The 26,899-nt window shown below is 45.3% G+C and overlaps 1 protein-coding gene across 6 annotated transcripts in view; it reads left to right on the top strand.

Annotated features, from left to right (window-relative positions):
- Positions 1-26,899, top strand: part of LOC132828668 (zinc finger protein 239-like) — a 55,202-nt gene that overhangs the window by 15,786 nt on the left and 12,517 nt on the right. For 2 of the 6 annotated variants that reach the window (XM_060845727.1, XM_060845725.1), the window contains exons 2-4: positions 3,636-3,798; positions 10,735-10,847; positions 19,520-19,625. The gene's annotated coding sequence lies outside the window, so the exon portion shown is untranslated. Of the gene's footprint in view, positions 1-3,635; positions 3,799-10,734; positions 10,848-11,066; positions 11,109-19,519; positions 19,626-26,899 lie in introns of those variants that run through there. The other 4 variants (XM_060845729.1, XM_060845731.1, XM_060845728.1 and 1 more) reach the window with 3 other exon arrangements.

Here is a 26,899-nt window from a genome sequence, read left to right as displayed (position 1 = left end):
CTGCTAGAGGAAGGATATTCTTAAATTGGAGAGGGTTCAGAAAATATTAACCAGGATGTTGCCAGGACTGGAGGGTTTGAACTTTATGGAGAGGCTGAGTAAGCTAAGGGCTTTTACCCCTGGAGCATCGGAGGCCAAGGGGTGACCTCAGAGAGGTTTACAAAATCATGGAGGGCATGGATAGGGTGAACAGACAAGGTCTTTTTTCCAGGATAGGGGAGTCCAAAATTCACGGGCATAGATTTAAGGTGAGAGGGGAAAGATTTGAAAAGGAGTTGAAGGGTACCTTTTTCACTCCAAGGGTGGTGTGTGTATGGCATGAGCAAGTGGTTGGAAGCTGGTACAATTACAAGGCATGTGGATGGGTGTGTGAATCGGAATGGTTTAGAGGGATATGGGTCACATGTTGGCAAATGGTAGCCAGTCAGTTTGGGATGTCTGGTTGGCACAAACAGATTGGACCGAAGGGTCTGTTTCCCTGCTGTGTCTCTCTATGGACACTCTCTACTGCCTTCACATCTTTCTGAAACTGTAGCACCTGCATTTGGACAGAATATGCCCAGCTGACAGGAAGCCACAACATCGCAAAGGTTCAGAGTGACTCCCTTGATTTTCTGTTTGTCGTCTCTGTCAATAAAGCCAAGGATTCCACAAGATTTCTAACAGCCTGAAAAGGTGCACAAAACAGCTAGTCAGGCAAGTGCAAAGCTCTCGACTAACCTGAGAGACAACAAGGATTTGGCACACGCATCGTCAAACACAGTTGATTTATTGAACAGAGCGAGATTATTGATTTCCAGGTCACTTATTGAGCCTCATTAACAGAAGCAGAGTCAGAGCCAGCTATCAGAATGAGGCAGGGTTCTGCCCTGGATGTGACGAATGGACTCGACAACAACGTGATGCAGATCCCGTTCTTCTTCTGAACTCGCTGGTGTATGCATGGAGCAGCGAACTGACTGAGTACTTCCCACACTGGGAGCAGGGGAACAGCTTCTGTGTGAGTGGAATCCCGTGGCACAGTAGGTTGAACAACTGTTGAAATCTCGTCACACAGCGAGAGAAACTGAATGACAACCTCCTCAGTGTGAAGTCATAGAATCCTAGAATCCCTCTAGGGTGGAAACCGGCCTTTTGGCCCAGCGACTCCACACTGACCACCTCCTCCACGCCACATCCCTATGACTATGCATTTCCCATTGCTAATCCAGCTAGCCTGCATATCCCTGGACATTACGGGCAATTTAGCACCAGTAATCCACCTAACCTGCACATCTTTGGACTGTGGGAGGAAGCTAGAGGAAATCCACGCAGATATGGGCAGAATGTGCAAACTCCACACAGTCACCCGAGGCTGAAATCGAACCCGGGTCCCTGGCACGGTGAGCCACCATGCTGCCAGCTCTTTCAACCTTTTAAAAGTTACCACTCGTATATCAGATCGTTAGAAGCAAGGGTTCTCTCATTGGTGTGGCGGTTTGATTTGTCAGGAGGTTGGATGAGCAAGTTCTGATGGATAGAATCAGTCAAATGTTTGTTTCAGCTTACCACCTAAAATTCTCCCCCTCTCTGACCCTGTTTTTAAAAAAAACAGGTTCTGTACAATGTTGTCACCACAGGTACAGGGTAAAAATTCTTAGAAGGCAAGTTGAGTTCCTGCAGAAGTTTCCCCCAACCCTTATGAACCCACTCTGACAACCTCCCTCCTCATTGAGGGTATTGCCTTGCCCCATTCTTCAGGAGTCTGAAGGATATTGTGAAACTTGAAAAGCTTCAGAAAAGCGTGTTGCCAGGGTTGGCGGGTTTGAGCTGTGGGGAGAGGCTGAATACACTGGGGGCTAAATTCCCTGGAGCGTTGGGGACTGAGGGGTGGCTTTATAGAGGTTTATAAAATCATGAGGGGCATGGATAAAGTAAACAGACAGTCTTTTCCCTGGGGTGGGGGAGTCCAGAACTAGAGGGGCATAGGTTTAGGGTGAGAGGGGAAAGATATAAAAGAGACCTAAGGGGCAACTTTTTCACACAGGGTGGTACGTGTATGGAATGAGCTGCCAGAGGATGTGGTGGACGCTGGTACAATTGCAACATTAAAAAGGCACCTGGATGGGTATATGAATAGGAAGGGTTTAGAGGGACATGGGCCAAGTGCTGGCAAATGGGATTGGATTAATTTCGGATATCTGGTCAGCATGACCGCAGAGTCTGCTTCTGTGCTGTATATCTCTCTATGACTGACCCCCTCATCACTGGATGTGCCATCCTCTTCCCCCCACCAACCAGCTTGTGAGGTTTGCTTAATTTTAAATCAGCCACATCCCATCCAACCCAAACTATCTTCATCCTTGGTCCACCACAGAATCGACGCATTTTCCACCACCCTCTTTGCCTGGACGTCCCACCATCAATAAATCCCTTGCAGTTGTTCCCGCCTCTTCTGGTTCAGTCATTGCGGCTGTGGGGGGGGCCTGGGTCTTGTGCACCTCCGCCAACATTCCAGGGACGATTGGTGGGCTGGGCTTCAGGGTCAGCTGTCCTCCAACACTGGTCCCAGAGCCCAGGAAGGAACATCTTTGTCAATCTGGGTTCACCTTTGCACACACACTCACACTCACACTCACACTTACACACACTCTCATCCTTTGCAGTCCTTACTGTGCCAAAGGTGATGGCAATGAAGTGACAATTTAATGGGACAGCAAACCCTGGCCATTCAAATGCCATTTGCTGCATGTGAACCAGGCCATAGATTTTAGATTGAGATTTGATTCTCACGTGTACACAAGAGCAGAGGTATGGGAGTGCATTGAAAAGTGTGCAGTGTCACCGCACATGGTGCTATCTCCGGTACCTAATGCTTAGGTACAAGGTACTAAGAAACAAGAGTTAACAAGTTAAGCATTGCTTTTCAGAATAATAGATAAGTAAAGAAATAGATAATGGTTTGCATTAAAGTCTTTCATAGTTAAAACTAGGAAAATAAAGGAATGAATTAAAAAGTTCAACAGGCACACAGAGAGGAAACCATTAAGACCCTCTCTTGCCCTCTTAGTGGGATCAGGACTGGCCTGTGCTTTAACTGCATTCGTCATTCCCCATTGCACCATATCTTAATTATGCGATGTCCTTTTTACAGAAAGTAAAGGGTGCAGAAAAGACTTACAAGGATGTTGCCAGGAATGCGGGGTTGAGCTATAGAGAGGCTGAGAAGGCTGGGGTTAATTTCCCTGGAGCACTGGAAGCTTAGAGGTGACCTTCTATATAAAATCACAAGGGGCATAAATAGGGTGAATAGCAAAGGTCTTTTCCCCAGAGTAGGTCTGTCCAAAACTAGAAGGCATAAGTTGAAGGTGAGAGGGAAAAACATATAAAAGGGAATGATGGGGCAACTTTTTCACGCAGAGGATGGTGTGTGTATGGAATGAGTTGCCAGAGGAAGTGGTGGAGTCTGGTGCAATTACAATATTTAAAAGGTATCTGGATGGGAAGGCATGAATTGGAAGAGTTTAGAGGGATATGGGCCAAGGTGCTGGCAAATGGAACTCAATTAATTTAGGATATCTGGTTGGCATGGATGAGTTGGACTGAGATTCCATGCCTTACAACTCTAACTGCCTATTGTATGTATCTGTGTCAAGGAGCAGAGTGAGAATGGACTGAATTGGAAATGAGGAGTGCCTCCCAGGGTTCAAGACCAAAGTTGGGAACCGCTGACCCTGAATCCCCGCCCATCAATCAACATGGCGGCGCATGTGTCCTGACTGAAGCCTCTGGCCTACATGATGGTGACCTGTTCCTATGGTAATGGCGTGGTTTATTGAGAAGAAAGAGTAATGTTTATCATCTACATTTATCCGAAATTAATCTCATCCCATTTTTTTTCCCAGTTGGAATTCTGTGGGTGTACTATTTGCTGGTTACTCCTGATTGTGCTACAAGTTATGGCAACTACCAATTTAAGATTGTCACTTGGGCTGGCGATTTGGCACACTTGCATGTGTTAATCCACAGGACCCTGTTCTCAACAGGCAGAAACAGCACTTACACACACTGCACCTGTTTCAATGGGACAAAGGCAGTATATAAACCATTCCCTGGTTTATTCCACAGCGCAATGTCATGACTAATCACACTCAACCTGCCTGGTTTCAATCTAAACAAAGCTCAGCAATTAACTATCAGTCACCCAAACATATCCGTGGTGATACTGCTACCATTCTGAATTTACAGGAAAGGTCGTTAGGTATAGGGAATGCTGGATGACTAGAGAAATTGAGGGTTTGGTTAAGAAAAAGAAGGAAGCATATGTCAAGTATAGACAGGATAGATCGAGTGAAGAGTATAAAGGCAGTAGGAGTATACTGAAGAGGGAAATCAGGAGGGCAACAAAGGGGACATGAGATAGCTTTTGGAAAAAAGGATGAGGAAAATCCAAAGGGGTTTTGCAAATATACTAAAGACAAGGGGGTAACTCTGGAGAGAATCGGGCCCCTTCAAAGATCAGCAAGGCGCCCTTTGTGTGGAGCTGCAGGAGATGGGGCAGATACAAAACAAGTATTTTGCATCAGTGTTTACTGTGGAGAAGAACATGTAAGATATAGAATGTGGGGAAATAGATGGTGACATCTTGAAACGTGTCCATATTACAGGGCAGGTGGTGCTGGTTGTCTTAAAATGTATAAAGGTGGATAAATCCCCAGGACCTGATCAGGTGTACCCTAGAACTCTGGGAAGCTAGAGAAGTGATTGCTGGGCCACTTGCTGAGATATTTGTATCATTGATAGTCACAGGTGAGGTGCCGGAAGACTGGAGGTTGGCAAATGTGGTGCCACTATTTAAAAAGGGTGGTAAGGACAAGCCAGGGAACGATAGACCAGTGAGCCTGACATCGGTGGTGGGCAAGTTGTTGGAGGGAATCCTGAGGGACAGGATATACATATATTTGGAAAGGCAAGGGCTGAGTAGGGATAGTCAACATGGATTTGTGCATGGGAAATCATGTCTCACAAACTTGATTGAGTTTTTTTTTGAAGAAGTAACAAAGAGGATTGATTAGGGCAGAGTGGTAGACGTGATCTGTATGGACTTCAGTAAGGCATTCTACAAGGTACCCCATGGGAGACTAATTGATTAGAAAGGTTAGATTTGGATACAGAACTGGCTCAAAAGTGGAAAAGAGGGTGGTGGTGGAGGGTTGTGTTTCAGACTGGAGACCTGTGACCAATGGAGTACCACAAGGATCAGTGCTGTGTCCACTACTTTTTATCAGTTTATATAAATGATTTGAATGTGAGCATGAGGTATAGTTAGTAAGTTTGCAGATGATGCCAAAATTGGAGGTGTAGAGGACAGTGAAGAAGGTTACCTCGGATTACAGAGTGATCTTGATCAGATGGGCTACTGGGCTCAGGAGTGACAGATGGAGTTTAATTCAGATAAATTTGAGATGTTGCATTTTGGGAAAGTAAATCTTAGCAGGACATATACACTTAATGGTAAGGTCGCAGGGAGTGTTGCTGAACAAAGAGACCTTGGAGTGCAGGTTCATAGCACCTTGAAAGTGGAGTCACAGGTAGATAGGATAGTGAAGAAGGCGTTTTGTATGCTTTCCTTTATTGGTCAGCGTATTGAGTACAGGGGTTGGGAGGTCATGTTGCTGCTGTACGGGACATAGGTTAGGCCATTGTTGGAATATTGCGTGCAATTCTGGTCTCCTTCCTATTGGAAAGATGTTGTGAAACTTGAAAGGGTTCAGAAAAGATTTACAAGGATGTTGCCAGGGTTGGAGGATCTGAGCTACAGGGAGAGGCTGAACAGGCTGGGGCTGTTTTCCCTGGAGCATCGGAGGCTGAGGGGTGACCTTATAGAAGTTTATAAAATTATGAGGGGCATGGATAGGATAACTAGACAAAGTATTTTCCCTAGGTGGAGGAGTCCAGAACTAGAGGGCATAGGTTTAGTGTGAGCAGGCAAAGATATAAAAGAGATCGAAGGGACTACTTTTTTCATGCAGAGGGTGGTACGTGTATGGAATGAGCTGCCAGAGAAACTGGTGGAGGCTGGTACAATTGCAACATTTAAGAGGCATTTGAATGAGTATATGAATAGGAAGGGTTTGGAGGGATATGGGCCGGGTGCTGGCAGGTGGGACTAGATTGGGTTCACATATCTAGTTGGCATGGATGAGTTGGACTAAAGGGTCTGTTTCCATGCTGTACATCTCTATGACTCTAATCGACAGTGCTTACTCGTTAGCATTATGGTTAGTGTCTTCACCTAGCCTCCAGGAGATGGGAACTTTTATTGGAGCAGCACAGTGGTTCATACAGCTGCCTCTCAGTGCCTCAGGCGACTGTCTGTGTGGAGTTTTGCACTCTCTCCCCCGATGTATGCATGGGTTTCCTCTAGGTGCTCCAAAGATGTGCAGGTTAGGGTGAATTGACCATACTAAATTGCCCATAGTGTTCTGGGATGTGCGGGCTAGGTGTATTAGTCAGGGATAAATGTAGAGTAATAGGGTAGGGGAATGGGTCTGGGTGGGTTACTCTTCAGAGGGTGGTGTGGACTTGTTAGGCCAAAGGGCCTGTTTCCACACAGTAGGGAATCTATGATAATCAGCATGATATTTTAACACTGTGTGCAAAATGTTTTTTTTCATTTTCATTGGTATTTCTAATAGAAACTTAGAAAATAAGAACAGGAAAAGGGTTTTCAGCCTGCTCTGAGTTATGGACCAGACCAGACCAGACCCCCTCAAAATATGTTAAGTTAAGCTAACTTTTTCCTATTTTGAAGGTCAATGTAAGGTGTTACATTCCAGATGCAATTCGATTGGACAAGCTACACAACGCTGAGCAAAACTCAATTATTCAAAAACTACAATTAAAATACAATGAAAGATAAAAGAAAAGAATTGGTTTAGCTGTAATGCCACCGGAAGTGCTTCACAAAATAATAGGTACAGGAACTGTTACTATTTCACTGTTTCAATATAGTCACATCCCATAAACATACCTTACCATTCTTGATGAAGGGTTTTTTTGCCCGAAATGTTGATTTTCCTGCTCCTCGAATGCTGCCTGACCTGCTGTGCTTTTCCAGCCCCACTCTGATCTACACCTTGGCAAAAGGCAAATTCAGAAAACAGATTGTCCCACTTGCAACTCCAGCGGCCCAAGAGAAAAAGCACCATGGGAAAACTCATGGAGAGCGTAGCAGCGAGAGATGTACTGCAGCAACTGCTACTGAAAACCTAAGAACCTAAAATTCTTAGTTCTCCGAGAGCTTGACCATACCCATTCAGACTACTTCTATTCAGAGAGTCAGGCCCTTTGGCCCAAACTGGTCCATGCTGACCTAAATGTCTATCGACACTACCCCCATTTCCCTGCACATGGCCCATATCCTTCTAAACCTTTCCTATCCATGCATTTGTCCAAATGCCTTTTAAATATTGTTCATGTGCCTGCCTCAACAACTTCTGCTGGCAACTCATTCCATATGCATCCCACCCTCTGTAAAAACAAGTTGCCCTTCAAGTTCCCTTTTATCTTTCCCCTCTAACTTTAAACTGGTGCCTTTGAGTCTGTGATTACCCTGTGTTAAATGACTGAGTGCATTCATCCTATCCATGCCTCTCATGATTTTATGCACCTTTATAAGGTTTCCCCCCCTCAGTCTCCTACACTCTAAAGAGAAAAGTCCTCACTTGTCCAACCTCTCCCTATAACTCAGACCGTCGAATCCTGGGAACATGCTTGGAAATTTCTTCTGCACTCTTTCCAGTTTAATAACATCCCTCCTATAGCAAGGTGACCAAAACTGAACACGATACTCCAAGTGCGGCCTCACCAATGTCCTGTACAACTGCAACATAACTTCCCAGCTTCTATACTCAGTTCCCTGACTGATGAAGGCCAGTGTGCCTGAAGCCTTCATCACTGCCCTGTCTACCTGTGTCTCCACTTTCAGAGAATGTGCACCCAAACTCCAAGGTCCCTCTGTCCCACTACACCCCTTAAGGCCCGACCGTTCACCATGAAACTCTTGTCTCGGTTTGACTTTCCAAAATGCAAGACCTCACATCTACCATTCAATGTGACCATGGCTGACAATTGAACTCAGCACCCTTTGATTGTTTTCAGCCCATACTCCTTGAGCCTTTTAGCCCCAAGGTCTATATCTAACACCTTCTTGAAGACATTCAACGTTTTGGCTTTTAACTGCTCTCTGAGGCAGAGAAACCTATGGCCTCACCCAGTCTCTGGGTGAAGAAATCTCTCCTCATCACAGTCCCAAATGACCTACTTAACGTCCTTCGACTGGTTCTGGCCATCCCGGTCATCCGGAACATCCTGCAATTACTGTGTCACGTTAGAATTGTAGAGGTTTCTGATATACACCACCACCACCACCAGCCCCCTCCCCTCTTTCCCCCCCCAATTCTACTTAACTCTAGAGCATGCAGTCTTAACCAGTCCAGTCTGTCTTCGTACATCTGTACTGCCATCCCAGGAATCAGTCTTTTTCTTGTCCTTGCATAAGATGAAAACCTTCAACAATATGTTACTTTCTTTCCCGCAATACTGATATAACACCAATATATTATGTGGCCACAGTGGTGTATCAGGAGCATATCGGAGATTCTGGTTGGCAAAGCACTCTGGGTTGGTTGTGTGCCCATTAACAAGGAGTTAACTGTATAAAATGAGCTTGTTGAACTTTGACAGAAAGAATAGAAACTCAGTATGCTACTTGAAGGGAGAGATTTGCAGTATACTGTGGTACAACAGGATCTGGGCATCCTGGTTCATGAATCACGAAAGGTTAGCGCGCAGGTGTAATAAGTGATAAGGGTGGCAAACAGGATTTTGGCATTTATTGCAAGGGCAGTGGAACATGGGGGGAAAAGAAGTTTCATTGCAGCTGTCCAGGACATTGGTGAGATCACGTGGATTCATACATTGTGGAAAACAGACCCTTTGGTCCCACACATCCTCGCTAAGTAAGTTTCCCAAGCTAACCTAGTCCTTGCCTGCATTTGGCACATATCCCTCTAAAGCTTTCCTATTCACCTACCTGTCTTCGAAACGCTGCAGCTGTATCTGCATTTTCGAGAGCATGTTGAAACTTTTCTGGTTTCTTAACTGCAACTTTAAACCCAGGTAAGTGTTATGGCGCAGAGGTGGAACCCCTCTGCTAATTAAAACTAAAGCACCCAGAAACGCTAGCTTCCCCTCATAATCTGCTAAAAGGGTGACTGAATGAAAGAAAACCCCTCATTTCCACTCCTTAAAGAAAAAAAATAATAATTTATTTTCCTAGCTCTAACAGTGAACGCTAGTTAAAAACTATGAACAAACCCGAGCCCCCTTTTCCTTAACCAATCGCTATCTGACCCCAACCCTATTAGAATGCTGCTCCAGTAATGAAATGACCAAACATTAAATAAATTTAATCTCTCAAAGTCCATACCATTTCTTATGCTGTGTCTTCCTTCTGTCTTGTCTTTCCGGCTGTCGTCTTTTTACTGCGAGTATTTTTCAGCGATAAATTGCCTTGGTCCCTTTTAATAGTGGAGTTTCTTTGAGAGCGTTGAGAGCCCTTTCAGATTACATGTATTCTCATGTTCAGTGGGCAGTTAGCTCGGACCAATTTTCAAATGCCCTTAACACCCCAACGACTTGTACCCTCCCATTGTATTGGCAACATTGGACCAATCGAATTCAAATTCAATTGATGTTTGGTAAGGGCATAATTTGAGTGAATTGCTTCAATTCAAATCCACTTGCCTTAACATTAAAACACAACCCCATGCTGAAGGGCACATATTATCGATTCTCAGCATTCTCTCTGCACCTTTCAGCTAGTCACCGATACCTGTGCTGTTGCAACCCCTCAACTCCGAAAAGGCACCTCTTAAAGTGACGATACACTCTTTCAACTTCATCACATAAGTATAATGCTGAATACGGGAAGGAGAGAAAAGTACAAGTTGTTTGGCTACATCTTGTCTTTACTTTGCTGGAATTGCACACACAATTTTGGTTTGCTTATTTGGAAAAAAAGGTATAATTGCATTCGAAGCAGGTTCACTGGACTCATTTCTGAGATGAAGAGGTCATTTGATGAGGAAAGGTTGGACAGGTTGTGCCTTTTAACTATTGAAGTTCAGAAGAACGAGAACTAATATGAGCAGAGCTGATTGGTTGGATTCAGCGAGGACATTACCCCTTGTAGAGTCTGTGGTCATACAGCATGGAAACAAACCCATTAGTCCAACCCGGCCATGCCGACTAAGTTTCCCAAACTAAACTGGTCCCACCTGCCTGCTCCTGGCCCATATCCCTCCAAAACTTTCCTCTTGATGCATCTATCCAAATGTCTTTTAAATGTTGTAACTGTACCTGCATTTACCACTTCCCCTGGCAGTTCATTCCCCACACACAAAGCATGTGAAAAAGTTGCCCCTCGGACCCTTTCAAATCTTTCTCCTCTCACTTTAATGAGATGCCCCTTGTTTTTAATTCCCTTAACTTAGGGAGAAAAAAATCTTTGCGATTCACCTTTTCTCTGTCCCTCGTGATTTTATAAAGCTCTATAAGGTCACTCCCCCCAACCTCCTACGTTCCAGTTAAAAAAGTCCCAAGCCTCTCCTCACAACTCAAAGTCCCAGCAACATCATAATAAATCTTTTCTGAACCTTCTCCCATTTAACAATATCCTTCCTATAACAGGGTGACTGGAACTGGACACGGTACTCCAGAAGAAGCCCTCACCAATGCAGGAATTCACTGGAAGGAAACTGGTTGCAGCTAAGTCTGCCTGAGCAAGAAGCTTTACTGTGGAGGTAATGGTGAATCTTCATTGGGTTTGGTGTTTGGAAGGAGACTTACAATAGCAGAGCGACCACAACTGTACACAGTATTCCAAAAGTGGCCTCCCCAACATCCTGGATAACCTCAACAAGACATCCTAATTCCTATAGGAGAAAGTGAGGACTGCAGGTGCTGGAGATCAGAGCTGAAAATGTGTTGCTGGAAAAGCGCACCTGCTGTACTTTTCCAGCAACACATCCTAACTCCTATACTCAATAGTCAAAGCAATGAAGGTGAGTGTGCCTTCTTAACCACCCTGTCTACCTGTGACACAATTTTCAGAAGTACTATGTACCTGGCTCCATTGGTCTCTCTGTTCAACAACACTACCCAGGACCCTACCATTAATTGGACAAGTCCTTCCCCCAGTTTGTTTTCCCAAAATGCAGTACCTCACATTTATCCAAATTAAACTCCAAAAGCCACTCCCAGCCCACTGCCATTTGATCAAGATCCCTTTGTAACCTTAGAGATCTTGCTTCACTGTCAATTACATCACCAATCTTGGTGTCATCTGCAGACTTACTAACCATGGGGCGGCGTGGTGGCTCAGTGGTTAGCACCACTGCCTCACAGTGCCAGGGACCCAGGTTTGATTCCTGCCTTGGGTGACTGACTGTGTGGAGTTTGCACAGTCTCCCCGTGTCTGTATGGGTTTCCTCCGGGTGCTCCAGTTTCCTCCCACAATCCAAAGATGTGCAGGTTAGGGTGGATTGGCCATGCTAAACTGCCTGTAGTCAGGGGTGAATATGGGAATGGGTCTGGTTGGGTTACTGTTCGGAGGGTCAGTGTGGACTTGTACGGCCATACTGTAGGAAATCTAATCTAATCTTAAAAACAAATGTGTCTCCTCAATTCTCATCCAAATCATTTATTTCACTGGCAAACTAAAGCAGACCCAGCCGCGATCCCTTTGGAACATCACTGGTCACAGGCTTCCAGTTTTAAAAATAAGGCTCGACCACACTCTGTCTCCAACCGTCAAGCCAATTTTGTTTCCAGTTGGTAAGCTCTCCCTGAAACCCATGTGATCTAATTTTACTAATGAGTCCACCATGCAGAATGTTGTTAAACATGTAAACAACATCTACCAGTCTGCTCTTATTAATCTTTTGGCTTAAGTCCTCAAAAGAAAATTCAGTCAAGTTTGTGCGACACTATTTCCCAAGCACAAAGTCATGCTGACTGTCCCTAATCAGAACTTGCCTCTTTAAAATCATGTAAGTCCTATCTCTCAATCCTCACCATCAACTCACTCCCCCCAACTGATGTCAGACAGGTCTGTAATTCTCAGTCTTAGAACATAGAACATGACAGCGCAGTACAGGCCCTTTGGCCCTCGATGTTGCACCGACCTGTCGTACCAATCTGAAGTCCATCTAACCTACACTATTCCATGTACATCCATATGCTTGTACAATGACAACTTAAATGTACTTAAACTTGGCGAATCTACTACTGTTGCAGGCAAAGCATTCCATACCCTTATTATTCTCTGAGTAAAGAAACTACCTCTGACATCTGTCCTTTTTCTATACCCCTCAATTTAAAGCTACACCCCTCGTGCTCGCCGTCCCCATACTTGAAAAAAGGCTCTCCCTGTCCACCCTATCTAACCCTCTAATTATCTTATATGTCTCTATTAAGTCACCTCTCAACCTTCTTCTCTCTAACGAAAACAGCCTCAAGTCCCTCAGCCTTTCCTCGTAAGACCTTCCCTCCATATCAGGCAACATCCTAGTAAATCTCTTCTGCACCCTTTCCAAAGCTTCCACATCCTTCTTATAATGCAGTGACCAGAACTGTACACAATACTCCAAGTGTGGCTGCACCAGAGTTTTGTACAGCTGTAGCATAACCTCATGGTTCCAGAACTCGATCCCTCTATTAATAAAAGCTAAAACACTAAACCTTCTTAACAACCCTGTCAACCTGGGTGGCAACTTTCAAGGATCTGTGTACCTGAACACTGAGATCTCTCTGCTCATCTACACTACCAAGAATCTTACCATTAGCCCAGTACTTTGCATTCCGGTTACTCCGACCGAAGTAAATCACCTCACACTTGTCCGCATTAAACTCCATTTGCCACCTCTCAGCCCAGCTCTGCAGCTTATCTATGTCTCTCTGTGACCTACAGCATCCTTCGTCACTATCCACAACTCCACCAACCTTAGTGTCGTCTGCAAATTTACTAACTCACCCTTCTACGCCCTCATCCAGGTCATATATAAAAATGACGAACAGCAGTGGACCCAACACCGATCCTTGCGGTACGTCACTCGTAACTGGGCTCCAGGATGAACATTTCCCGCTACCCTCTGTCTTCTTTCAGCAAGCCAATTACTGATCCAAACTGCTAAATCTCCCACAATCCCATTCCTCTGCACTTTGTACAATAACCTACTGTGGGGAACCTTATCGAACGCCTTGCTGAAATCCATATACACCACAACTACCGGTTTACTCTCATCTCCCTGTTTGGTCACCTTCTCAAAGAACTCAATAAGGTTTGTGAGGCATGACCTACCCTTCACAAAACCGTGCTGACTATCCCTAATCAAATCATTCTTTTCTAGCTGATTATAAATCCTATCTCTTATGACCTTTTCCAACACTTTACCAACAACTGAAGTAGGGCTCACTGGTCTATAATTACCAGGGTTGTCTCTACTCCCCTTCTTGAACAGGGGAACCACATTTGCTACCCTCCAGTCTTCTGGCACTATTCCTGTAGACAATGACGATTTAAAGATCAAAGCCAAAGGCTCGGCAATCTCCTCCCTGGCTTCCCAGAGGATCCTAGGATAAATCCCATCCGGCCCAGGGGACCTATCTATTTTCACGCTTTGCAGGATTTCTAATACCTCTTCCTTGTGAACCTCAATCCCACCGAGTCTAGTAGCCTGTATCGCAGCATTCTCCTTGACAACATTGTTGTTTTCTAGAGTGAATACTGTCGAAAAATATTCATTTAGTGCTTCCCCTATCTCCTCTGACTCACACACAACTTCCCACTACTATACTTGATTGGCCCTAATCTTACTCTCGTCATTCTTTTATTCCTTAAATACCTATAGAAAGCCTTAGGTTTTACCCTGATCCTATCCGCCAACAACTTCTCATGTCTCCTCCTGGCTCTTCTGAGCTCCCTCTTTAGGTCTTTCTTGGCTACCTTGTAACCCTCCAGCACCCTAACAGCTTTCACATCTCATCCTAACATAAGCCTTCATATTCCTCTCGACCAGAGATTCCACTTCATTTGTAAACCACGGCTCCCGCACTCTACAGCTTCCTCCCTGCCTGACAAGTACATACTTATCTAGGACATTCAGGAGCTTTTCCTTGAATAAGCTCCACATTTCTAATGTGCCCATCCCATGCAGTTTCCTTCCCCATCCTATGCTTCCTAAATCTTGTCTAATCACATCGTAATTGCCTTTCCCCCAGCTGTAACTCTTGCCCAGTGGTATACACCTATCCCTTTCTATCACTAAAGGAAACATAACAGAATTGTGATTGCTATCACTAAAGTGCTCACCTACTTCCAAGTCTAACACCTGGCTGGGCTCATTACCCAGTATCAAATCTAATGTGGCTTCGCCCCTTGTCGGCCTGTCTACATACTGTGTCAGGAAGCCCTCCTGCACACACTGGACAAAAACTGACCCATCTATAGTACTCGTACTATAGTGTTCCCAGTCAATATTTATTCTTTACAACCTTTCTTAAATAAAGGCACAACATTAGCCACCCTCCAGTCCTCCAGCACCTCCCCCCTTTCAGTAGCTAATACAAATATCTCTGCTAGTGAGAGATATTTATCTATCTCTGCATCCCTAAGTTTCCTTAACGTCCTAGGATACACTTGATCCTGGAGATAAATTTCCAGGATAATTTATCCACTTTTATGGGTTTTTAAAAGACCTCCAGCACCTTCTGCAGTGGACTGTTTTCAAGACATCAGTATTTATTTCCAGAAGTTCCCTAGCCTTCATTTCTTTCTCCACAGTAGAAATTGACGTGAATTATTTGTTTAGTATCTCTCCCATCTCCTAAGATTCTACACGTCGATATCCTCACCTAATTTTTAAGGTGCCCTATCCTTTTCCGAGTCAAACTTTTGCGACTGATGTACTTGTAAGACCATAAAACACAGGAGCAGAAATTAGGCCATTCAGCCCATTGAGTCTGCTCTGCCATTTAATCATGGCTGACAAGTTTCTCAATCCCCTTCCTCCGCTTTCTCCTGGTAACCCTTGATACTCAAGAACCTATCTATTTCCGTCTTAAATACCCTCAGTGCCCTGGCCTCCACGGCCTTCTGTGGCAATGAATTCCATAGATTCACCACTCTGAATGAAGAAGTTTCCCCTATCTTCATTCTGAAAGGCTTTCCCTTTACTCTAAGGCTTCGCCCTCGGGTCCTGGTTTCCCCTACTAATGGAAACCTCTTCCCAACATCTAAGCTGTCCAGGCCATTTCATATTCTGTATGTTTCAATTAGATCCCCCCTCATCCATCTAAACTTCAAGTCTAGACCCAGAGTCCTCAAATGTTCCTCATACGTTAAGCTGTTTTTTTTTCCCGGAACCATTCTCATGAACTTTCTCTGAACACACTCCAGGGCCAGTCCATCCATCCTGAGATATGGGGCCCAAAACTGCACACATTACTTCAATTGTGGCCTGACCAGAGCCTCCGAAGTACATCCCTGCTTTTATATTCAAGTCTGATCAAAATAAATGCCATTGTTGTAATTGCCTTCCTAACTACTGACTCAACCTGCAAGTTTACCTTGAGAGAATCCTGGACTTGGACACCAAAGCCTCTAGAATCAAAGATTCTAGAAATCTGTAGAATCAGATTTCTACATTTTCTCCCCATTTACAATATGGTCCATGCCTTTATTCTTCCTAACGAAGTGCATCACTTCACACTTTCCCACATTGTACTCCGTCTGCCACTTCTTTGCGCACTCTCCTAACCTGTCCAAATCCTTCTGCAGCCTCCCTGCCTCCTCAATGCTACCTGCCCCTCGACATATCTTTGTATCATCTGCAAACTTAGCCCGGATGCCCTCAGTTCCTTCATCTGGATTGTTAATGTATAGAGTGAAAAATTGAGGCCCTAACACCGAGCCTTGCAGAACACCACTTGTCACCGGCTGCCATCCTCTGAAGGGCCGTCTTCTCCCCGCTCTCTGCCTTCTGCCAGACAGCCAAGCTTCTAACCCATGCTAGCACCTGGCTTCTGACAACTTCTCTTACCCAGCAGCCTCCTGTGCAGCACCTTGTCAAAGGCCTTCTTGAAGTCCAGGTAGATAACATCCATTGACTCTCCTTGTTCTAACCTACTCGTTACTTCCTCAAAGAATTCCAGCAGCTTTGTCAGGCATGACCTCCCCTTGATGAATCCATGCCCTATTTTGCCATACACTTCCAAGTATTCATAAATCTCATCCTCCACAATGTAGAATATCTTTGGATTATCCTTAACTTCATCTGCCAAAGCTATTTCATATCCCCTTTTTGGCCTCTTGATTTCCCTCTTAAGCATGACACTTTATAGTCTTTCGGAGATTCACTTGATCCCAGTTGTCTATACCTAATATACAAACTCCCTATTCTTCACCAGAGCCCCTATATCTTTATTCATTCTTTGTTCCTGACTCTTACCTGCCTTGCCCTTCACACTCTAACAGGAACGTAATGCCTTTAAACTCTCTTTGTCTCACTTATGAAAGCCTCCCACTTGGCAGTCGTCCCTTTACCGACAAACAGTCTACTCCGATCAACTTTTGAAAGTTCCTCCAGGGAAAACAGCCCCAGCCTGTTCAGCCTCCCCCTATAAGTCAAATTCTCTGACCCTGGCAACATCCTTGTAAATCCTTTCTGAACCCTTTCAAGTTTCACAACATCCTTCCGATAGGAAGGAGACCAGAATTGCACGTAATATTCCAAAAGTAGCCTAATCAATGTCTTGTACAGATTAGAGTGGTGCTGGAAAAGCACAGCAGGTCAGGCAGCATCCGAGGAGTAAGAGATTCAATGTTTTGGGCAAAAGCCCTTCATCAGGAAGGATGATGACTGTGCTTTTCCCACACCACTCCACTGTTGACTCTCATCTCCAGCATCTGCAGAACCTACTTTTGCCTGATACCCTGTACGGCCACAACATGACCTCCCAATTCCTGTACTCAATACTCTGACCAACAAAGGAAAGCATACCAAACGCCGCCTTCACTATCCTATCTACCTGCGACTCCACTTTCAAGGAGCTATGAACCTGCACTCCCAGGTCCCTCTGTTCAGCATTACTCCCTTGGACCTTCCCATTAGGGTTGTTTTTCAGACTGGAGGCCTGTAACCGGCAGAGTGCCACAAGGATCGGTGCTGGGTCCACTACTTTTTGTCATTAATGTACAGTTAGTAAGTTTGCTGATGACACCAAAATTGAAGATGTAGTGGACAGCAAAGAGGGTTATCTCCGATTACAAGGGGATTTTGATCAGATGGGCCAATGGGCTGAGAAGTGGCAGATGGAGTTTAATTTAGATAAATATGAGGTGCTGCGTCTTCAGAAAGCAAATCTTAGCAAATGGACCATGGGAAGAAACTGGAACACCAGGTGGAAACTCACGCAGACACGGGAGAAAGTGCAAACTCCACTTGGATAGTCGCCTGAGGCTGGAATTGAACCCAGATCCCTGGAACGGTAAGACTCCCATGCTAACCAATGAGCCACTGTGCTGCCATTACTTAGTGCCATTAATTTTTCAAAAAAGTTGGCTTTGGCAGGGTGCAGAAAAGATTTTTCAGGACTGGAGGGTTTGAGCTAAAGGGAGAGGCTGAACAGGCTGGGGCTGTTTTTCCCTGAAATGTCAGAGGCTGAGGGATGACCTGATCGAGGTTTATAAAATCACGAGGAGCATGAATAGGGTGAATAGTCACTGTCTTTTTCCCAGGCTGGGGGAGCCTAAAGCTGTAGCACCTACGTTGAAGATGAAAGGGAAAGGAAAATTAGAATTGGCTTTATTGTCACACGTACTCGCACGAGTTTATAAGTTGCCACTTACGGCACCCAAGTGCAGATTCTTCAGTACAAACTCTTCAGAAAAAACTTTAGACAAATAAAAAGTCTAACATTATAGACTAAATTAAAATATTGAGATATAAAAAGATCAGAACAGCATTCCTTCAAACCCAGTCCACCCCATGTGACTGCAGATGGTGCTGGGCTTCACCGCTCTGGAATCACCTCGAGGCTGGGGGGGGCCAGGCTGCCAGAACTACAGGGCTTAGGTTTAAGGTGAGAGGGGAAAGGTTTAAAAAGGACCTGAGGATCAACTTTTTCACACACAGGGTGGTGCGTGTTTGGATTGAGCTGCCAGAGGAAGTGGTACGATTGGAACATTTTAAAAGGCATCTGGATGGGTATGGGCCAAATGGGACGAGATGAATTGAGGATATCTGGTCGGCACAAATGAGTGAGACCAAAGGGTCTAACTCGTCCATGCTGACCCACCATGATCAATGACCCACTATGCCAACCTGTTGGGCATGCGGTGGTGAGCCACCTTCTCCAACCACTGCACTGCTACCACCGTCCCCTCCAATTTGGTGGAGGGACACCCCACACAGTGTCCCACTAGGGAGGGAGTCCAAGGATTTTGACCCCAGCAACCCTGAAGGAATGGCTCACAACAAGTTTGGGATTGGGGTGGGGGTGGGGAGCTGCTTGGAGACAGATGGTGTCAATTTTTTTGAGTGTTGTCGGAGCTGCACCCATCCACGCAAGTGGGGAGTATTCCATTGCACTCCTGAATTGTAGTTTGTCCATGATGAGACAGGCTACTGGGGGAAGAGTCAGGAGGTGAGCTACTTGCTGCAGGATTCCCAGCCTCTGACCTGCTCTTGTAGCCATGGTATTTACTCTGAAATCCTTCCCCACACCCTCCTTGAGACCCTGTCCAGCCCTGAGGCCCCCTCTGGGTGTGTGTTCTTGCCTCTATTTGGGGACCTGCTCAATCCTTTCCAGGTGAGGACATTGCTCACCATTTCTTTCCTGATGCACATTTCCAACACCACAGACATGAAGGTGTGTGCTCCCATTCTCCAACTCCACCTTTTACTTCAAACAGCTACACATCAAAGTCAGCAGACCAGGAGCCCTCACTTAACAGAGCATGGTAGCTCAGTAGTTAGTACTGCTGCCTTACGGCACTGGGGACCCGGGTTCAATTCCAGCCTCGAGCGACTATCTGTGTGGATTTTGCATGTTATCCCTCCAGCTGCTCTGGTTTCCTCCCACAGTCCAAAGACATGCATGTTAGGTGGATTGGCCATTCTAAAATTGCCCAGGATACGGAGGCTAGCTTTTATATCCCCTCTCCCTCTGCCCATGGAGCCTGATTTAATATCACAATCACACTCCAATACCTCACCTTATATATTACATTAGAACTAGAAACAGGAGGAGACCACTCAGCCCCTCAAGCCTGCTCCGCCATTTGATTCAGTCACAGCTGACCTCCTCGCAGACTCAATGTCATGTTCCTGCCTGCTCTCCTTAACCCTAAAAATCTGTCAATACCGTGGTAACTTGGCAACAAAACTGTTTTTATTCTGTTTCTTTGACACAGTATTACCTGGACGATTCATCCTCTTCTGGAGTCTCTGTATTTCAGTTCAGATGAATAAAATCATTCAACAGCCTGTGGGATTGGGTTCAAATAACGACCAAAATTGGTGAGTGGTAAAATTAATCTCTTTATTCAGAAACTGCAAGTAGCACAAGTTTGACGTGGCAATAAATCCTGAAATGCACTTCTTACACTCCCCTTTTCATACACAGTTGTTAAAATTCCATTACTATGGTGTTACATTGTTTTAACTACAGTACACAAAGGTTTAAGGGGGCTTCTGTCCTGGGAGTCAGGAGATGGGTTAAAACATTTCAATGAGGGGTACGTCGGGTTGCACTAGGGGACTCTCCAGTCTGAAATACAGACAGATGTTTCTGTGACCAGCAGTGAAAAATCAGAATGGTATGATGCTTTTCTGGTGCCAGGATCAAGGATGTCTCCCGAGAAGGTGCAGAATGCTTTCACTGGCGAGAGGGGCCAGCAGGAGGTCATTGTCCACATTGGAATCAACAGCATAGGAAGGGACAAGGTTGAGAGTCTGAAGGTACATTACAGAGAGTTAGGCAGGAATTTTAATAGGAGGTCCTCAAGAGTAGTAATATCTAGATTACTCCCAGTGCTACGAGTTAGTGAGGGCAGGAATAGGAGGATAGAGCAGATGAATGCAAGGCTGAGGAGCTGGTGTATGGGAGAAGGATTCACATTTTTGGATCATTGGAATCTCTTTTGGGGTAGAAGTGACCTGTACAAGAAGGACGGATTGCACCTAAATTGGAAGGGGATTAATATACTGGCAGGGAGATTTGCGAGAGCTGCTCGGGAGGATTTAAACCAGTAAGGTTGGGGGGGGGGAACCCAGGGAGATAGTGAGGAAAGAGATCAATCTGAGACTGGTACAGTTGAGAACAGAAGTGAGTCAAACGGTCAGGGCAGGCAGGGTCAAAGCAGAGACCAAGGTAGGACTAATAAATTAAACTGCATTTATTTCAATGCAAGGGGCCTAACAGGGAAGGCAGATGAACTCAGGATGTGGTTAGAAACATGGGACTGGGATATCATAGCATTTACAGAAACATGGCTCAGGGATGGGCAGGACTGGCAGCTTAATGTTCCAGGATACAAATGCTACAGGAAGGACAGAAAGGGAGGCAAGAGAGGAGGGGGAGTGGCATTTTTGATAAGGGATAGCATTACAGCTGTACTGAGGGAGGATATTCCCAGAAATACATCCAGGGAAGTGATTTGGATGGAACTGAGAAATAAGAAAGGGATGATCACCTTATTGGGATTGTATTATAGACCTCCTAATAGTCAGGGGGAAATTAAGAAACAAATTTGTAAGGAGATCTCAGCTATCTGTAAGAATTAGGGTGGTTATGGTAGGGGATTTTAACTTTCCAAACATAGACTGGGACTGCCATGCTGCTAAAGGTTTAGATGGAGAGGAATTTAAGTGTGTACAAGACAATTTTCTGATTCAGTATGTGGATGTACCTACTAGAGAAGGTGCAAAACTTGTCCTACTCTTGGGAAATAAGGCAGGGCAGGTGACTGAGGTGTCAGTGGGGGGAGCATTTTGGGCCAGCTACCATAATTCTAATAGATTTAAAATAGTGATGGAAAAGAATAGACCAGATCTAAAAGTTGAAGTTCTAAAGTGGAGAAAGGCCAATTTTGACGGTATTAGGCAAGAACTTTCAAAAGCTGATTGGAGGCAGATGTTCGCAGGTAAAGGGACGGCTGGAAAATGGGAAGCCTTCAGAAATGAGATAACCAGAATCCAGAGAAAGTATATTCCTGTCAGGGTGAAAGGAAAAAGTGAGGACTGCAGATGCTGGAGATCAGAGCTGAAAAATGTGTTGCTGGAAAAGTGCAGCAGGTCAGGCAGCATCCAAAGAGCAGGAGAATCGACGTTTTGGGCATGAGTCCTTCATCAGGAATGAGGAAAGTGTGTCCAGCAGGCTAAGATAAAAGGTAGGGAGGAGGGACTTGGGGAAGGGGCGATGGAGATGTGATAGGTGGAAGGAGGTCAAGGTGATGGTGATAGGCTGAAGTGGTTGTGGGGGCGGAGAGGTCAGGAAGAAGATTGCAGGTTAGGAAGGCAGTGTTGAGTTCGAGGGATTTGACTGAGACAAGGTGGGGGGGGGGGGAGGGGAAATGAGGAATTTGGAGAAATCTGAGTTCATCCCTTGTGATTGGAGGGTTCCCAGGCGGAAGATGAGGCGCTCCTCCTCCAGCCGTCGTGTTGTTATGTTCTGCCGGTGGAGGAGTCCAAGGACCTGCATGTCCTTGGTGGAGTGGGAGGGAGAGTTAATGTGTTGAGTCACAGGGTGGTTGGGTTGGTTGGTCCAGGTGTCCTTGAGGTGTTCCCTGAAACGTTCTGGGGTTTGGTTCAGAAAAGGAAGGAAGCATATGTCAGGTATAGACAGATAGATCGAGTGAATCCTTAGAGTATAAAGACAGTAGGAGTATACTTATACTTGAGAGGGAAATCAGGAGGGCAAAAAGAGGACATGAGAGAGCTTTGGCAAATAAAGTTAAGGAGAATCCAAAGGGTTTTTACAAATACATTTAAGAACAAAAGGGTAACTAGGGAGAGAATCGGGTCCCTCAAAGATCAGCAAAGCACCCTTTGTGTGGAGCTGCAGGAGATGGGGGAGATATTAAATGAGTATTTAGCATCAGTATTTACTGTGGAAAAGGATATGGAAGATACAGACTGTAGGGAAATAGATGGTGACATCTTGCAAAATGTCCATATTACAGAGGAGGAAGTGCTGGATATCTTGAAACACAAGTGGATATATCCTCAGGATGATCAGGTGTACCCTAGAACTCTGTGGGAAGCTAGAGAAGTGATTGCTGGGCCTCTTGCTGAGATATTCACAGGTGAGGTGCCGGAAGACTGGAGGTTGGCTAACGTGGTGCCACTGTTTAAGAAGGGCGGTAAGGACAAGCCAGGGAACTATAGACCAGTGAGCCCAACGTCAGTGGTGGGCAAGTTGTTGGAGGCAATCCTGACGGACAGGATGTACATGTATTTGAAAAGGCAAGGACTGATTCGGGATAGTGAACATGGTTTTGTGCGTGGGAAATCATGTCTCACAAACTTGATTGAGTGTTTTGAAGAAGTAACAAAGAAGATTGATGAGGGCAGAGCGGTAGATGTGATCTATATGGACTTCAGTAAGGCTTTAGAAAAGGTTCCCCATGAGAGACTGGTTAACAACATTAGGTCTCACTGAATACAGGGAGAACTAGCCATTTGGATACAGAACTGGCTCAAAGATAGAAGACAGAGGGTGGTGGTGGAGGGTTGTTTTTCAGACTGGAGGCCTGTGACCAATGGAGTGCCACAAGGATCGATGCTGGGTCCACTACTTTTAATTGTTTATATAAAATATTTGGATGACAGCATAAGGGGTACAGTTAATAAGTTTACAGATGACACCAAAATTCGATGTGTACTGGACAGTGAAGAGGGTTACCTCAGATTACAACAGGATTTGATCAGATGGGCCAATGGGTTGAGAAGTGGTAGATGGAGTTTAATTCAGATAAATGTGAGGTGCTGCATTTTGGGAAATCTTAGCAGGACTTATACACTTAATGATAAGGTCCTAGGGAGTGTTGCTGAACAAAGAGACCTTGGAGTGCAGGTTCATAGTTTCTTGAAAGTAGAGTCGCAGGTAGATAGGATAGTGAAGAAGGTGCTTGGCATGCTTTCCTTTATTGGTCAGAGTATGGAGTACAGGAGCTGGGAGGTCATATTGCGGCTGTACAGGACATTGGTTAGGCCACTGTTGGAATATTGCGTGCAATTCTGGTCTCCTTCCTATCGGAAAGATGTTGTGAAACTTGAAAGGGTTCAGAAAAGATTTACAAGGATGTTGCCAGAGTTGGAGGATCTGAGCTACAGGGAGAGGCTGAACAGGCTGGGGCTGTTTTCCCTGGAGTGTCGGAGGCTGAGGGGTGACCTTATAGAGTTTACAAAATCATGAGGGACGTGGATAGGATAAATAGGCAAAGTCTTTTCCCTGGGGTTGGGGAGTCCAGAACTAGAGGGCATAGGTTTAGGGTGAGAGGGGAAAGATGTAATAGAGACCTAAGGAGCAACCTTTTCACACAGAGGGTGGTACATGTGTGGAATGAGCTGCCAGAGGAAGTGGTGAAGGCTGGTACAATTTGCAACATTTATGAGGCATTTGGATGGGTGTATGAATCGGAAGGGTTTGGAGGGATATGGGCCGGGTGCTGGCAGGTGGGACTAGATTGGGTTGGGATATCTGGTCGGCATGGACAGTCTGAACTGAAGGGTCTGTTTCCCTGCTGTACATCACTGTCTCTGTGCCTGTATGTGTTTAATGCTGGCTGCTACTCCTGGTCGGATTAAGAGTGTCTGTCTGGTCTGCTTTCATCATTAAGAGGTGTCAGTCCTATTGTCTTTTAAGTTGGGAAATCTTAGTAAAAAATGCAAGGTCAACATGCTCTAAATAAGTTAGAAATTGTACCTGCACTTAATAAAAGAATAAAGGATGTTTTACTGATTACTGCAGCTGGACTGTGAGATTTGTTTACTATTTGACCCGTGTGAGTTTCACTCATGTAACTTCACATAAGCGGTGTTTTTCTCTGTTTAGTTTCTGAAAGAGATAATGGCCCAGTTAGAAGATAGTTAACAAGTACATTGTAACTGGGGAAAATGTTTGGTATTCTGCACTCTGTTCAGGTCCGAGAGATGATTGGTAAGGGCTGACTAATACCATAATCTTTTGTGAAGAGATGAAACCGAAGCACCCGGAGAAAACCACACAGACGCACGGAGAATGTGCAAACTCCTCACGGACAGTCGCCTGTGACTGGAATCAAACGAGGGTCCCTGACGCTGTGAGGCAGTAAGGCTAACCACTGAGCCAGTGTGCCACCCTGTCGGGCATGTGGTGGTGAGCTGCCTTCTACAACCACCGCACTCACCCCCCCCCCCCCCCCACTCCAATTTTATGTCTGGGCACCCCAAAGTGTTCTGCTCGGGAGGCAGTCCCAGGAGTCTGACCCCAGCAACACTGAAGGAATGGCTCATTTCGTTCCCAACTGGGATGGCATGTCTGTGTGTTGGGGGGCTCAGAGGAGAACTTGCAGGAGGTGGTGTTCCCCCTTGCATCTGCTGCACCTCATCCTTCCAAGATGGTAAGGGGAGCAGGTACTGTGGTAGGAACTTTGGAGAGTTGCTGCTGGAGTTTTTGCAGATGCTACATGCTGCTGCCACTGTGTGTCAGTGGTGGAGGGACTGAGTGTTGTGTGCTAATCAAGGTTGGGATGGGAGGCGGGCGGGGGGTCTGCACTGACAAAGATGGTATCGAGCTGCACCCATCCAAGCGATGGGGAGTATTCCATCACACTACTGAATTGTAGTTTAATGCTGAGACTGGTTACTCAGGGAGAGTCCAGAGGTGAGCTACTTTCTGCAGGATTCCCAGCCTCTGACCTGCTCTTGTAGCCAGAGTATTTACTCTGAAATCCTTCCCCACACCCTCCTTGAGACCCTATCCAGCCCTGAGGCCCTCTCTGGGTGTGTGTTCTTGCCTCTATTTGGGGACCTGCTCAATCCTTTCCAGGTGAGGACATTGCTCACCATTTCTTTCCTGATGCACATTTCCAACACCATAGACATGACAGTCTGTGCTCCCATTCTCCAACTCCACCTTTTACTTCAAACAGCTACATATCAAAGTCAGCAGACAATAAGGCCTTACAACGGAGCATGGTAGCTCAGTGGTTAGCACTGACTGCTGCCTCACGGCGCCAAGGACCTGGGTTCGATCCCAGCCTTGAGCAACTGTGTAGGTTCCCACCAGATGCTCTGGTTTCCTCCCACAATCCAAAGATGTACAGGTCAGGTGGCTTGGCCATTCTAAAAGTGCATGTTATGTAGAAGGGTATGAAGGCTTAGTGGTTTAGCCATGGGAAATGCAGGGTTATAGGGATGGGTTTGGGTGGGGTGCTCTTCAGAGGGGCTGTATGGCCTTGATGGGCCAAATGGCCTCCTTCCACACTGTGTATAGATTCAAGGATTTGATTTACTCCCTCTCATGCATATAAGGCTCAGAGAAACCAGTTGCCTTGTGCTGTACAGGTAGATCATACCCCATTCTTACCCTGTTTAAAGTATCAGGAAATGGTGTTACAGCCACTGAGAAGGTGCAGTGAGAGAGATCAACATTAACATCAGAGAGGTTCATTCAAAACTCTGATAAACGCGGGGAAGAAGCTGCTCTTGAATCTTGTAGATGGTTTGGTGCTGCTCTTGAATCTTGTAGATGGTTTGGTTCAAATCACAATTGAGATTCTCCAAATAGTTTGCATTTTGCTTGCAGACAACTGGTTGAACCCAGATGCAGCCCATTTCTGGTGTTGGCTCCCCACTGGGAGGGTCCCTGAGGAATCTAGAGATTCTCGTGTGTAAAGCAGTCATCCCTCTGACTCTTCTACAGGGCTCTGATACTCGGGCCCTGTACATATAAAATATTCAGGGCAGTGATCAATTCTGCTCTTGGGTGACTGCCTGTGTGGAATTTGCACATTCTCCGCCCCCATGTCTGTGTGGGGTTTCCACTCACAATCCAAAGATTGGGGAATCAACGATTGAAAGCCTCCATTTTATATCTCCATCTCGCAATAATAATTTGTCTGACGAGTTTAAAATGGAAGTCACAGTGACCATGAGAATGAAATAAAGAATGTGAGACTTTTGGCATAACTTTATTTTGTCTGGGAAAGCAGACCTTCAAAGGAATAGAATACTGAATAAATGTTTAGCTTTATCTGCTTTGACGCAAAAAGATGAAGAAACATTTTAAAACAATAGCCTTGTCTTTGATCTGTGAGAACAAGACTAAAATATATTAATCATCCAATTTTTTATTATGGGGCTATTAATTAGAGGTGGAAACACTTATATTGTGGGAAATGAAAAAATACAAAATTGTTATGCACATAAGGGTTATACAACATGCTGCTAAAAATCTGAGATCTCTCATTAGTCCAAACAGGGATATCTTGACTGAAACTCTAGACTATAGACTATTGATCTTTAGCTGGCTTAATCGAAATAAAGTAAGTTTTAATATTAAAATTTTAATGTGCTCAGAGATTTTTTTTTCGAGTTAACAGTGCAGTTGAGGGTGAATTGGCCATGTGCTCAGAGGTGTGTTGGTCAGGGGTAAATGCAGAGAAATAGGGCAGGGGAATGAGTTTGGGTGGGGTACACTTTGTAGAGTCACTTTAGACCTGTTGGATCAAATGTGGCTGGTTTGGAACTGGGGTGAGGTGGGGGAAAGGGAAATGAGGAAACTGTTGAAGTCCACCTTGATGCCCTGG

The sequence above is a fragment of the Hemiscyllium ocellatum genome, chromosome 27, assembly GCF_020745735.1.
Source record: "Hemiscyllium ocellatum isolate sHemOce1 chromosome 27, sHemOce1.pat.X.cur, whole genome shotgun sequence".
Classification (NCBI taxonomy): Eukaryota; Metazoa; Chordata; class Chondrichthyes; order Orectolobiformes; family Hemiscylliidae; genus Hemiscyllium; species Hemiscyllium ocellatum.
The sequence above is the reverse complement of the archived record's forward strand: the minus strand, read 5'-3'. Positions and strand labels throughout refer to the sequence as shown.